General features: G+C 43.0%; 1 long non-coding RNA gene across 1 annotated transcript; it reads right to left on the reverse strand.

Moving 5' to 3' along the window:
• Window positions 1-676: 676 nt before the first annotated feature.
• On the reverse strand, window positions 677-8,805 carry LOC148092774 (uncharacterized). Its single transcript, XR_015714828.1, has 3 exons — window positions 8,759-8,805; window positions 4,162-4,234; window positions 677-737 (listed from the first exon to the last, which is right to left on the reverse strand). It is a non-coding gene; the product is annotated as an uncharacterized LOC148092774 (long non-coding RNA).
• Between the last annotated feature and the right edge of the window lie 1,484 nt (window positions 8,806-10,289).

Genomic DNA, 10,289 nt, shown 5'->3' on the forward strand with positions numbered 1-10,289 from the left:
AGCTACAGACAAATGGGTTTGAGTCTCATGCGTGCCGTGATTCAAGTGGCGAGAGCAAAGCACTTCAACACAGTAAACATCACTGCCTTCCCATAAGTTCTTTCTCACATGTAGATATCAGCAAGAACATAATAACGGAGCCTTCTGAGTCTTGTAAGGCTTCACATTATACCAAGCACGTTCATCTACATTACTTCTTTTGAATTTCACAATACTACTTGGGGAGGAAATTATGCAAAGATGAATAAATTGAAATTCGAAGAGTTTGAGTCACTTACCTTAAGACACAAAGTTAGAGTCTGAAATTGGACCCAAGCCTTCTGAATGCAAGTTGCCTCTAATACATTATCCTAAAGAGTCTATCCTAATAGAAGACCTTTGTGTCTCACAACCCTGGAAGTTTGGGGAGAAAAGAGAGCCAGGAAGGGTAGAGGAAGCAGAAAACTGAGGAAAAAATAACCTGAATTTCACATTTTGTCTCAGGCCAGTCCTGAGATTATTGTTTTTTAACTCTTTTTTTACTTTATCTTAGTGTTTTTAACTCTCCAAAGCTTTCTCATGCCCTTATCTCATTTGATCAGCTCAGCAACCCTGTGAGCCAGGCAGAGCCGATCTGACAGATGAGGAAACTAAAGAGAGGTTAGATACTCACCCAAGAATGGATGGCCACTAGGTGGCAGAGTTGGAGCTGGAACCCGGATCTTTGGAATAAGAATGGGGTGGGAGAAAAGTACCCACTGAAAAAAGTAGGAAGGAAGCATTTCATTTAGAGAGTAATCAAAATTCATATACATTTCACAATAGATGTAAATCAAACCATTATGCTATACTCCTTAAAGATATCCAATGATGTACGTCAATTATATCTCAATAAAGCTGGAATAAATAAACTTTAAAAATTTTCATATAAAAGTAAAAAGGGCTGAGAATAGCCAAAAGAAGAAAGACTTAAATCACAGATATAAAAACACATGATAAAACAGTGTGATAGAGGTGTAGAGATACAGAGACTAATGAAATAAACTCAAAGGTCCAGAAAGAAACTCATGGGTTTTTGGAAATTTGGTACATGACAGGGGTGATGACAAATAAATCAGAAAAGTATGAACTATTTGATATGTAGTGTCACAACTGGCTCTCTGTACTGGAAAATTAACATTAGAGTTCTATCTCATACACAAAATATTGCAAATAAACTCCAAAATTTGGGGGTTTTTAAATATGTCTTTATTGATTTCAAAGAGAGGAAGGGAGAGGGGGAGAGAGAGATAGAAACATAGATGATGAGAGAGTCATTGATCAGTTGCCTCCTGCATGCTCCCCACTGGGGATTGAGCCCACAACCCGGCATGTGCCCTGACCAGGAATCGAACCTCGATCTCCTGGATCTTAGGTTGATGCTCAACTGCTGAGCCATGCTGACCATGCAAGGCTAAAAACTATTTAAAAATTTTTTTAACTGTTAAAAGAAAATTTAGGAAGATGCTTTTATATCTAATGAGGAAAGAATTTAACTGTTAGAAGAAAATTTAGGAAGATATTTTTATATCTAATGAGGAAAGAATTTCTTAAGATTCAAAAAAAGTATAAAAGAAAAAGATGGATAAATTAGATTGCATTAAAATTGAACACCTTTATATGACCAAAGACACCTTGAAAAAGCCAAAAGACAGATGAGAAATTTACAGGAGTTTACAATGTATTTGATCAACACAAGATTAATATTTAAAATATGGGGGAGAAGGCTGCAATGAATAAAAGCCAAACAGCCCAATAGTGAAACAGACAAAACATAAAAATAAACAGTTCACAGAAATGTAAGTCAAAATGGTCTATAAAAATATGAAAAGATGTCCTACCTCATTAATGACCAGAGCACTGCCAATTAAAGCAAAGAGATACCATTTTGCACTCATCCAATTGTCAAAAACAGAATGGTTCTACAATACTGAGTTTTTTGTGGGAAATGGGCACTGTCATTCTGGAGGGAGTGCAAATTGTTTTAACCCCCTCAGAGAGCAATTTGGAAATATCTCGTAAACGTGAAGAAATGTGTCTCTATGACAACTAGCTTTACATCTAGATATATGCCCTAGAAAAACTCACTCCTGTGTGGAATAGGACATGTAAAAGGATGTTTATTATTACACTCTTTGCAAGATTGAAAATTTTGAAACAATCTAAATACTCGTGGATAGGGCAATGGAGAGGTAATGTACATTTCAGAGCAATGAGCCCCAGTGAGCTAGACACATGTATCAAGAGGAGGATTTTGGAAAACCTGAGCTGAGTGAAACGAATCAAATCATATTAATATACCATTCACATTCATGATTAAACATACAAAACAATATTGTCTCTCACTTATGGATTCAAACATATGTGTGGTTTCTTGGAGGAAGAAAGAAAATAGGCTCAAGGACCGTTCAATGAGGGTTGAACTGAACCTAAAATGTGTTATTTCTTTAATTAAAAATAAACTAAAACAAATTTAGCAAGATGCTAACATGATAACACTCTGTGCTCTGGCTATTGTGTTTGATAACGTAAACAATTCAGGAAAGAAAAAGTTATTCAGCAGCCACCTCTCTATCCTCTGGTGGAAATGAGAAGGCAGTGGGGAGCATGAGTCCGCAGGACACAGAGCTGACAGCTTTGAAATTATTTTGGCTTTGGATTTCAGCTCATGCACACACACTGAGACAGTTCCACACACCAGAGCAGTGGGGTCAAGAAAGAAGCACTGCCGAGCAAGAGAGTCAAGGCACACAGGGGGCCTGGCCAGCCCCAGCTCCACCAGGACATCAAAACCAGCATTCTTTGGCTAGGAACAGGGCCCCGCAATAACAATGGCTTAAATACAATAGGAGAATATTTCTCCCATCTTCAAAGAATTCAGAGATAGGCAGTCCGGGGCTAATGTGGTGGCAGCGTGATGTCCAGGACTTGGGATATTTTCATCTTTCTGCTGTAGGTATAGAAGTTCCACCTCCAAGGTCACTTCATTATCTGAGATGGTCACTGCAGCTCCAAGCCATGCAGGCACGAAGCAGGAAGAAGGGGGGTGGGGGAGCATCTTTTGGCAAAATGATAAAAATGCCACCCAGTCACTTGGTGACCTACAGAACAGGGCGAGTAGTTAAAGCCCTGAGGGCGGGTCAGAGGGGTAGTGACTAAAGCCCAAGCTGAGTCTCAGCTCCAACCTTGTGCACTTCTGCTGGGACAGAGACCACCGTGTTGTCTTACTAAAGTGAGTCATTTCCACTCCTTCCCTGGTCCTCTCCACTACACCCAGGGAAAGAGACACTCATTAATAACATGTCTCTGGCTCTTGATCACTTATGTATAATGATTTGTAAGAGAGGCCAATCAAATTCAGGACTGAACTGGTAGAATAATTAATATCTTCAACGTGGCAGCCCAGAGTCCAGAGGAAAGAGGAAAGAGCATGCAATATGAAACCAAGTACCTCTCTCCCAGAACCTGGGGATGCTCCAGCTCACAAGTCTGCTCAGCTTGCTGAGGTCTTAAAGGCCACCTAAGGGACTTCAGCAGCTGATATGAGCAAAGGCTGGGTGAGGCTCCTCTGGCAACACAAGTTTCCTGAGGGGCAGCGCTTCATGCCCAGTAACGTGATGGTCTGTTCCCAAACTGGATAGTTGAAGTGGGAAAATGAATGACCAGAGGCCATTCCCATCCCCAAGACCTGATAATAGTACCCAATTTTTCACACACATAATTTATTCAGTGCACACAACCCTCTCTGAGAGTAGAGCATTACCCTTATTTTTCAAAAAGCTTGAAAACTCAAAAAAATTATGTGATGTTCCAGAGGTTACCAAGTTGGTATCAAAGCCAGAAGAAAACAAACCTACCCCAAATATCAACAAACCCAATATCCTCTCCTGCACTATTCTTCCTTTCAAAAATCCAAAGAATGTCAGTGTTGTAACTGACTTCAGGGGCTAGTTCACCTTACAGGTGCTGGGAGTGAGGTACACGGAAGCTGATGACAGAGGTGGAAGGTAAACCTGGATTCCTTGGCTCCAAGTTCAACTCTTTCCTCACTACAACTCACTGCTTCCTGGACTCTAGCCAGTAGTAACCTGGCCACCACATTCATACAACAATTTATTTAACAAATATGTGATGAACTCTTACCAAGGGCCAGGCACTGAGGATACAGCAGGTTGAAAACAAAAAGTATCTCTGTTCCCAGGGAGATCACATTCAACTGAAAAGACAAATACATACAAAATAATTCATCAGATGAGGGTGATAAAGCAAGGGGATGGGACAGAGAGCAATGGGGCAAGAGAAAGGGGTATTATTATTTTTTAAAGGATAGTCAAGGAGGATACCTGGCTATGAGCTTCCCCAGCAAAATCATTTCCAACTTAACCTACCATTCCCTCATACCCACTGTGTGGCATTGGGCTGACAATAAGCAGGTTAGACACACAAAAAAGAAAGGGGATTCAAAAGTAAGCCCCAGCACTGCCACAGTCCTGCTTTGAAACAGTCCTCACAAGTAGGGAGGATTGCTACCATTTAGCATAATCCTGAAGAAGATGGCCCAGTGATTTAGGAGCTTAAGGAAGATACCCTCACAATCTGGTAATAGCCAGCCTTCGAAAGCCTTCTGAACACCTCCTATGAGAAAGGGAAATTGAAGATAAGTGTAATACTTGGAGAATTTTAGTGGTAGGAAAGAGGCCTTCAGATGTGCTTCAGGGTCTCACTGAAAGTCTTTCTTTCATTAGACTTAGGAAGTTATGTCTCTAAGAAAGGTCCTAAAAGTAAAATGGTAAGAAGACTCTGATTGTACCTTAGAAACAATATGAAAGTCCATTCCTGTCCAAGATCGGAGAAAAAGCTTTATACAGAAATTGCCAAATATAACCTATTCTATAATTATAAAATGACATCTCTGTGCATTGATTGTGTAGTGCAAATTTTCTAAAGGACTTAGCAATAAAATAAATCAACAACAAAGAAAACCAAATACATTTCTATATTTTACTAATGAAATCACCCCCAGGAGAACTCTGTGAAGCTGGGGGCCTCAAGGAGAGGCCATGGGGAACAGCTGGAGAAGGGTCCGTGCCACACTTGGAAACAGAGACTCAGGACAGTCTAAGAAGGGCAGTGAGAGGCTGCCAGATGCCCAGAGCCAAGAGGCCTTGTGCCTGGAGGTGGCAGGAGCCGCGCGCCTGGATGGCGTAGCTCTCTGCTCGCTGTGAGCGCCGTAAGTGACGCTGTAGATGAAATTGGCAGGAAACGTGCGAGAAGCTAACACTTTCTCTGTATCCTCACCTCTCCCTCCCATCACCACTCCTGCTTCAGGAGAGTCTCAAATCTCTTCTAAAGTTAACCCTCCATCTCAGCTGAGGACTCACCCCCTGCTGTCTCCTAATTAGGCTCCTTCCTTCTCTCCTGGCCTCTCCCTTTCAATTAGATTCTTCCTTGACAAACATGTCATCTTCCATTTTTGAGAGGAATAAAAAAGAGAAAGAACTTTCCTTGGTCCTGCTTCCCCCACCCCCACCCCCACTAGCATTCCATCTCTCAGCTTTCCTTAATTGCCAGACTTTAGAGAAGTACTTTCAGACTCACCGTCTTCCCTTCCTCATCTCCACCTCCTTTAACACCTCACAGCCTGCTTTATGGTCCCACAATTCCACAGAAACTTCTCTAACTGCAGATACATCAACTGTCCAAGCCTTTGGTCTCAGCGGCATTTGTCACTGTGTAACCATCGAGTGGCCTCCTTCAGCCTACATGACCCTGTCCCTCTGGTCTATCCTGCAACCTTCTCACCTCTTTCCCAGCCCTAAGACACCACTACCACCACCACCACCTTAGTCCTCAATTGGGGGAAGAGACCAGAATCATCTAAATCACTAGATGGGGTCACATACTTTTTAGAAAATCTGAGGGAGGTTCTAAAGAATCTTCCCAAAATATGGTTTATATATGCATATACATGCATATGCTTATATAAATATTATTTCAGAGGAAGCCCACAAACTCCCTAAATTAAGAGCCTCTGTATTTAAGATGTCATGTGACTGTTCCCTGTTGCTTTTAAACCACGGTTCTAGTAAGATCTTGGCTTCCAGAGGTCTCTAATGGAGTAAAGCCATTTATCAGAATGCACGGCCCCAGGGTTCTTATCCCAGTTTTCACACCTTAAAGACTTGAACCAAAGTTGGTTCCTCTGTAAAAACTGGTATTAAAATGTCTTCTCTGCCACACAGTGTTGTTGTAAAGAGCAAATGAGATCAGAAATTGGAAAACATTCTGCAAACTTAGAGCACTGCAGAATTGCTTACCATTAAAATCATTGATTAATATCATTGGAGACGCACCCACCAGCAGGTGTCAACATGAGTTTGATTCCTATCTTAGACACCATGTTATGATTTGACCTGGGTTCATTCATTTCCCAGTTTGTAAACTGGAGATGGTAACAGCCATTCCAGCTACCTCGTAGAGCTGGTGTGAGTATCAGATGCAGTGATGAATGTGGAGGGACTTTGCAACTCAGCCAGGCTGAGGTGCCTGCCGTTTCTCATCCTCTCCTCTCTGTCCCTCTCCATGCGCATTAATTGAGCTCCGTGCACTCGACAGAGTAAGGCTGCACTCTCCAGGGTCCCACCGTGCCCAACCATGGAGCATTCCTACGAAATAACTAGAGTCAAATTAGACTCCAGTGAGTTAATCATGGGTAATGGAATTGTAAGAAGCAGCAAATAAATTGATAATAATTGGTTACTTGCTATTTTTAAAAAGGGGACATAGAGAGAAAGAATATAGTGTGTGAGAAAGATTATCGTTTGTAGAAGTAATCGCTCCTCCTGCCCTCTTGGCCTATATTTGAGCCCACCTCCAGGAGCACTGGTGTCTCTCTGGGATACTACACTGGGCTGCCATAAAATAGTTCCTGACCTGAAGTCCTGGCTTTACCCCGATGCGTGAGTGTTTGTAGCTTCTAGGAGGTGTGCACAGGTTTCCAGCTCCCCAAGAAAGACCTTGGCAGCTGGAACCATCATGCCTTCCTTGTTCCCAGCCCTTTCTTCTGTGCTCCACTGTGCCGAGCTGACATTCAGAGTGGCAGGGGTCAGGGACAGATGCAGACAAACTGGCAAGCTTAAAGCTGACCCACCTCTTCCTCTTCACCAGGTTCTATCTAGATTCATAAAAAGGTAGGATCTCCGTGGTGCTATAGAAAGGGGGGAATTAACCAGCAAGCCAGGTCACTGTCAAAATTAGATAACACAGCAAGAAGCATTTCTCAATAGTCTCTAGGACCTGGTAGGGATGAAACTGGCCCTTCATTGCAGAAGTGAGAGGGATGAGTATCTGGGCTCCATGTGCAGAGGGATGAAGAAATGGAAGGGGGGGCTAACACTTACTGAGCCAAGGACAATACCTACATTACTTCATTCAGTTTACTCAACAATAACCTCTGGCACGGGTGTATTTTCCCATCTTACCAACAACGAACCTTAGAGTCAGGCTAAAACTTGAGAACTTCACCGAGCTGTGGCTGATGCTGCAAGAATGACAGTAAGTGAAGCGGTTGGTCCTGGTGACCGTGGTGACACAAAAAGAAGCAGAGAGGACTGGGGCGTGGGGGGTGGCCAAGGAGGCTGAGCACCTACGGGACTCTGCAGCTCCATAGCCAAATTCCCAGCCAGGCAGGATGGATCATCACCAGCCGGGGGCTGGCCTCTTCACAATGAAGAGACTAATTCAGAATCATCTACTATAGAGCAACTATCGACTTCAAACCCGACACCACAGATGGTGCCGACTGTTCCTTCAGCATCAGTACTCGAAACTGACTTTTCTCTTCCACCTTATAGTAGTATTACTGTCGAAGTACCTACAACTTTAGATACAGAAGTTTACAGAGTATATTAGACAGATCCCAAGTTCCACTCCTAGAGATTCAGATTCATGAGGCAGGAATGGGGCAGAAATGTGCTTGAACGAAGTCCCCAGTTGTTTCCAATGCAAGTGAACCTGGGAGAAAAACTCAGAGAAACCAACCCTCTGAGAGTCTATTGTTTCACATAGCATCTTGTACTGAAATGATCTTTTTATGGACCTAACTTCACCCGCCGGACTGTCAGCTTCTCCAGGAAGGGACTGTGCCTTCTCACTCTTGTACCCCAGAGTCTAGCAGAGCACCTGGCACTCTGTACGTGTTTGGTTGGGCTCACCAGATCTGGAGGGTGAACCATAAAACACATCTCATTCCCATAGGAATAATTTCGTATCTAGGGTTTGTGTTGTTGACAAGGGTCACTACATCCCCAAATGTAATAAATATGAGCAAAAATATTGAACCATAGATGCAAGAGTTATAGAGCTGAGAAGTACCCACATCCATTCTGCAACATCCATAAAGCAAGAGCACAGTTCTGGATCTCTGCATTCACTCGGGTCTGTAAGATTATGCTCCATGCAACACTTATTAGATATTCTCTAATAAGTGGAATCCTCCTTTACCGTCACTTTGTAGCTGAGGGGACCGAGGCCTAAAGGAGTTAACTGACACGTTCAAGACTGCACCATGAATCAGTGTCAGACTCATACCTCAGACCCAGGTCTAGATTTTCTGGACAGTCCTTCCTTCAAACCACAAGATTCTGCAAAGGACTTGTGTTTGGATTTTGTTTTTTTCCTTAAAGAATGATCAGTAAAATCTTTTTTAAATTCCTCTACTGCTTGCTAGGGGGACATTTACCACAAGAAGAAGGCTTCATTTTAAAGTTCCTCGTACAGCTCTTACCAGGAACCTGGGCCATGGTAAAGTCTTCTTCAGCCCTCCTCCAAATTCTAAGAAGGAATCAAAATTAGAATTAATTAAATGTGTGATTACTGTTGATTGTGGCAAACATGCTTCTTGTAGGTCATATTTATGATGCAGAGGAGTGATAGTGTTTGTGACACATGATAGTGTTGTGTATGTTTTTAGGTTATCAGGACCCTATCTCAGCCTAGGATTATTACCCAGAGGCAGGTTTTACAGGATTGGGAGATGGGCTGCAGTGGATTTCACAGAACAAGCTCTACAAGGGGCATTTCCATGCTACACACTTCAACCAATATGGAATAGTCCCATGCTCTGCACTCACTGAGGGCCTTCCTCTGGTGTGCCACATCTGGTCCCAGCCAAATGCCTAGCAGATCACACTCACGGAACTACCTCAATGTCTGGTTCTTAGGTGTCCTCCTTCCCTTTTCTGTTCTTTCTATTTTTGGTTGTCAATGTCACCCTCCTGTCTTAATGTTCTTCTGACCCCTCAGGTATTCCTGCTACTATGTCAGGTTCCCTGCGAGATGCATTCCTGTTAGTTCTCAGGCCTGATCTCTACTGTTTTCCCCTTACCCAAAGTCCAGATACTGTTTCTTGGCAACTCTGGTTAAAATGTTAAATTACAGAGGTGGTCAGACCCCTATCCGTAGTAGATCCAATGAGAGAGACTGTGCCCTTTCTTCTTTGCCCACTTGTGCTAATGATTTGAAAATTAATTTCTCTGATAGCTTACCTGCTGATCTGATGCAACATAAGCAGCCTCATGGGTTCAGAGTAATTTTCGCCGTCAAAGACCCTTCTCTCACGATGCTTCCCATACCACTGGGAAGTGGGTAAGACAGAGGGGGTTATGTCCATTTTGCAGGGTTCTGAAGCTAAAGCTCGAGGGGCAAGCTGACTTACCCAAAGTTAGCAATAGAGTCCCTTCGAGAAGCAAGGCTTCCTGTGTCCTGGTCTATAATGGTGTTTAGTGTTTATTTCTCTCCTATCATGTTCTTGCTGCAGCTAAAATGTACTCACAGGTTGGCTGATGTGTCCTCCATAGGATGGAAGGGAAGGAGGAGAAGGGAAGGAGGAGGAAACCTTTGTTTTTATGTGCTGGAATGTTCCAATGGTTCCAGCTGTGGCTACAGTTCATGACTGTGGGGATTTTTTGCTTGTTTATTTTCTTTTGAAAGATTCTATCTCGATTCCAGCAAACTTTCCAGCAAACTGTACTTTGAGGCAGCTGGGGAAGGAAGGGCTGTTTCTTCCCTGTCATATGTCCTTAAAATAACACAGTGGGAGAGGCAAGCCCTTGGGGTCCCCTTGAGGTACCAAGGATAGCATAATGAACTGGCTAATCACACACCATTCGCTCCTGAGTATCAAGCAATATGGTAATGAATTGCCAACGAGCCATTCGAGCCATTCGCCAGACTGCAGCCATATGGTGAGGGATGGGACCCTGGCACACTGT

This window comes from Miniopterus natalensis, chromosome 7 (assembly GCF_054644295.1).
Source record: "Miniopterus natalensis isolate mMinNat1 chromosome 7, mMinNat1.hap1, whole genome shotgun sequence".
Lineage (NCBI taxonomy): Eukaryota > Metazoa > Chordata > Mammalia > Chiroptera > Miniopteridae > Miniopterus > Miniopterus natalensis.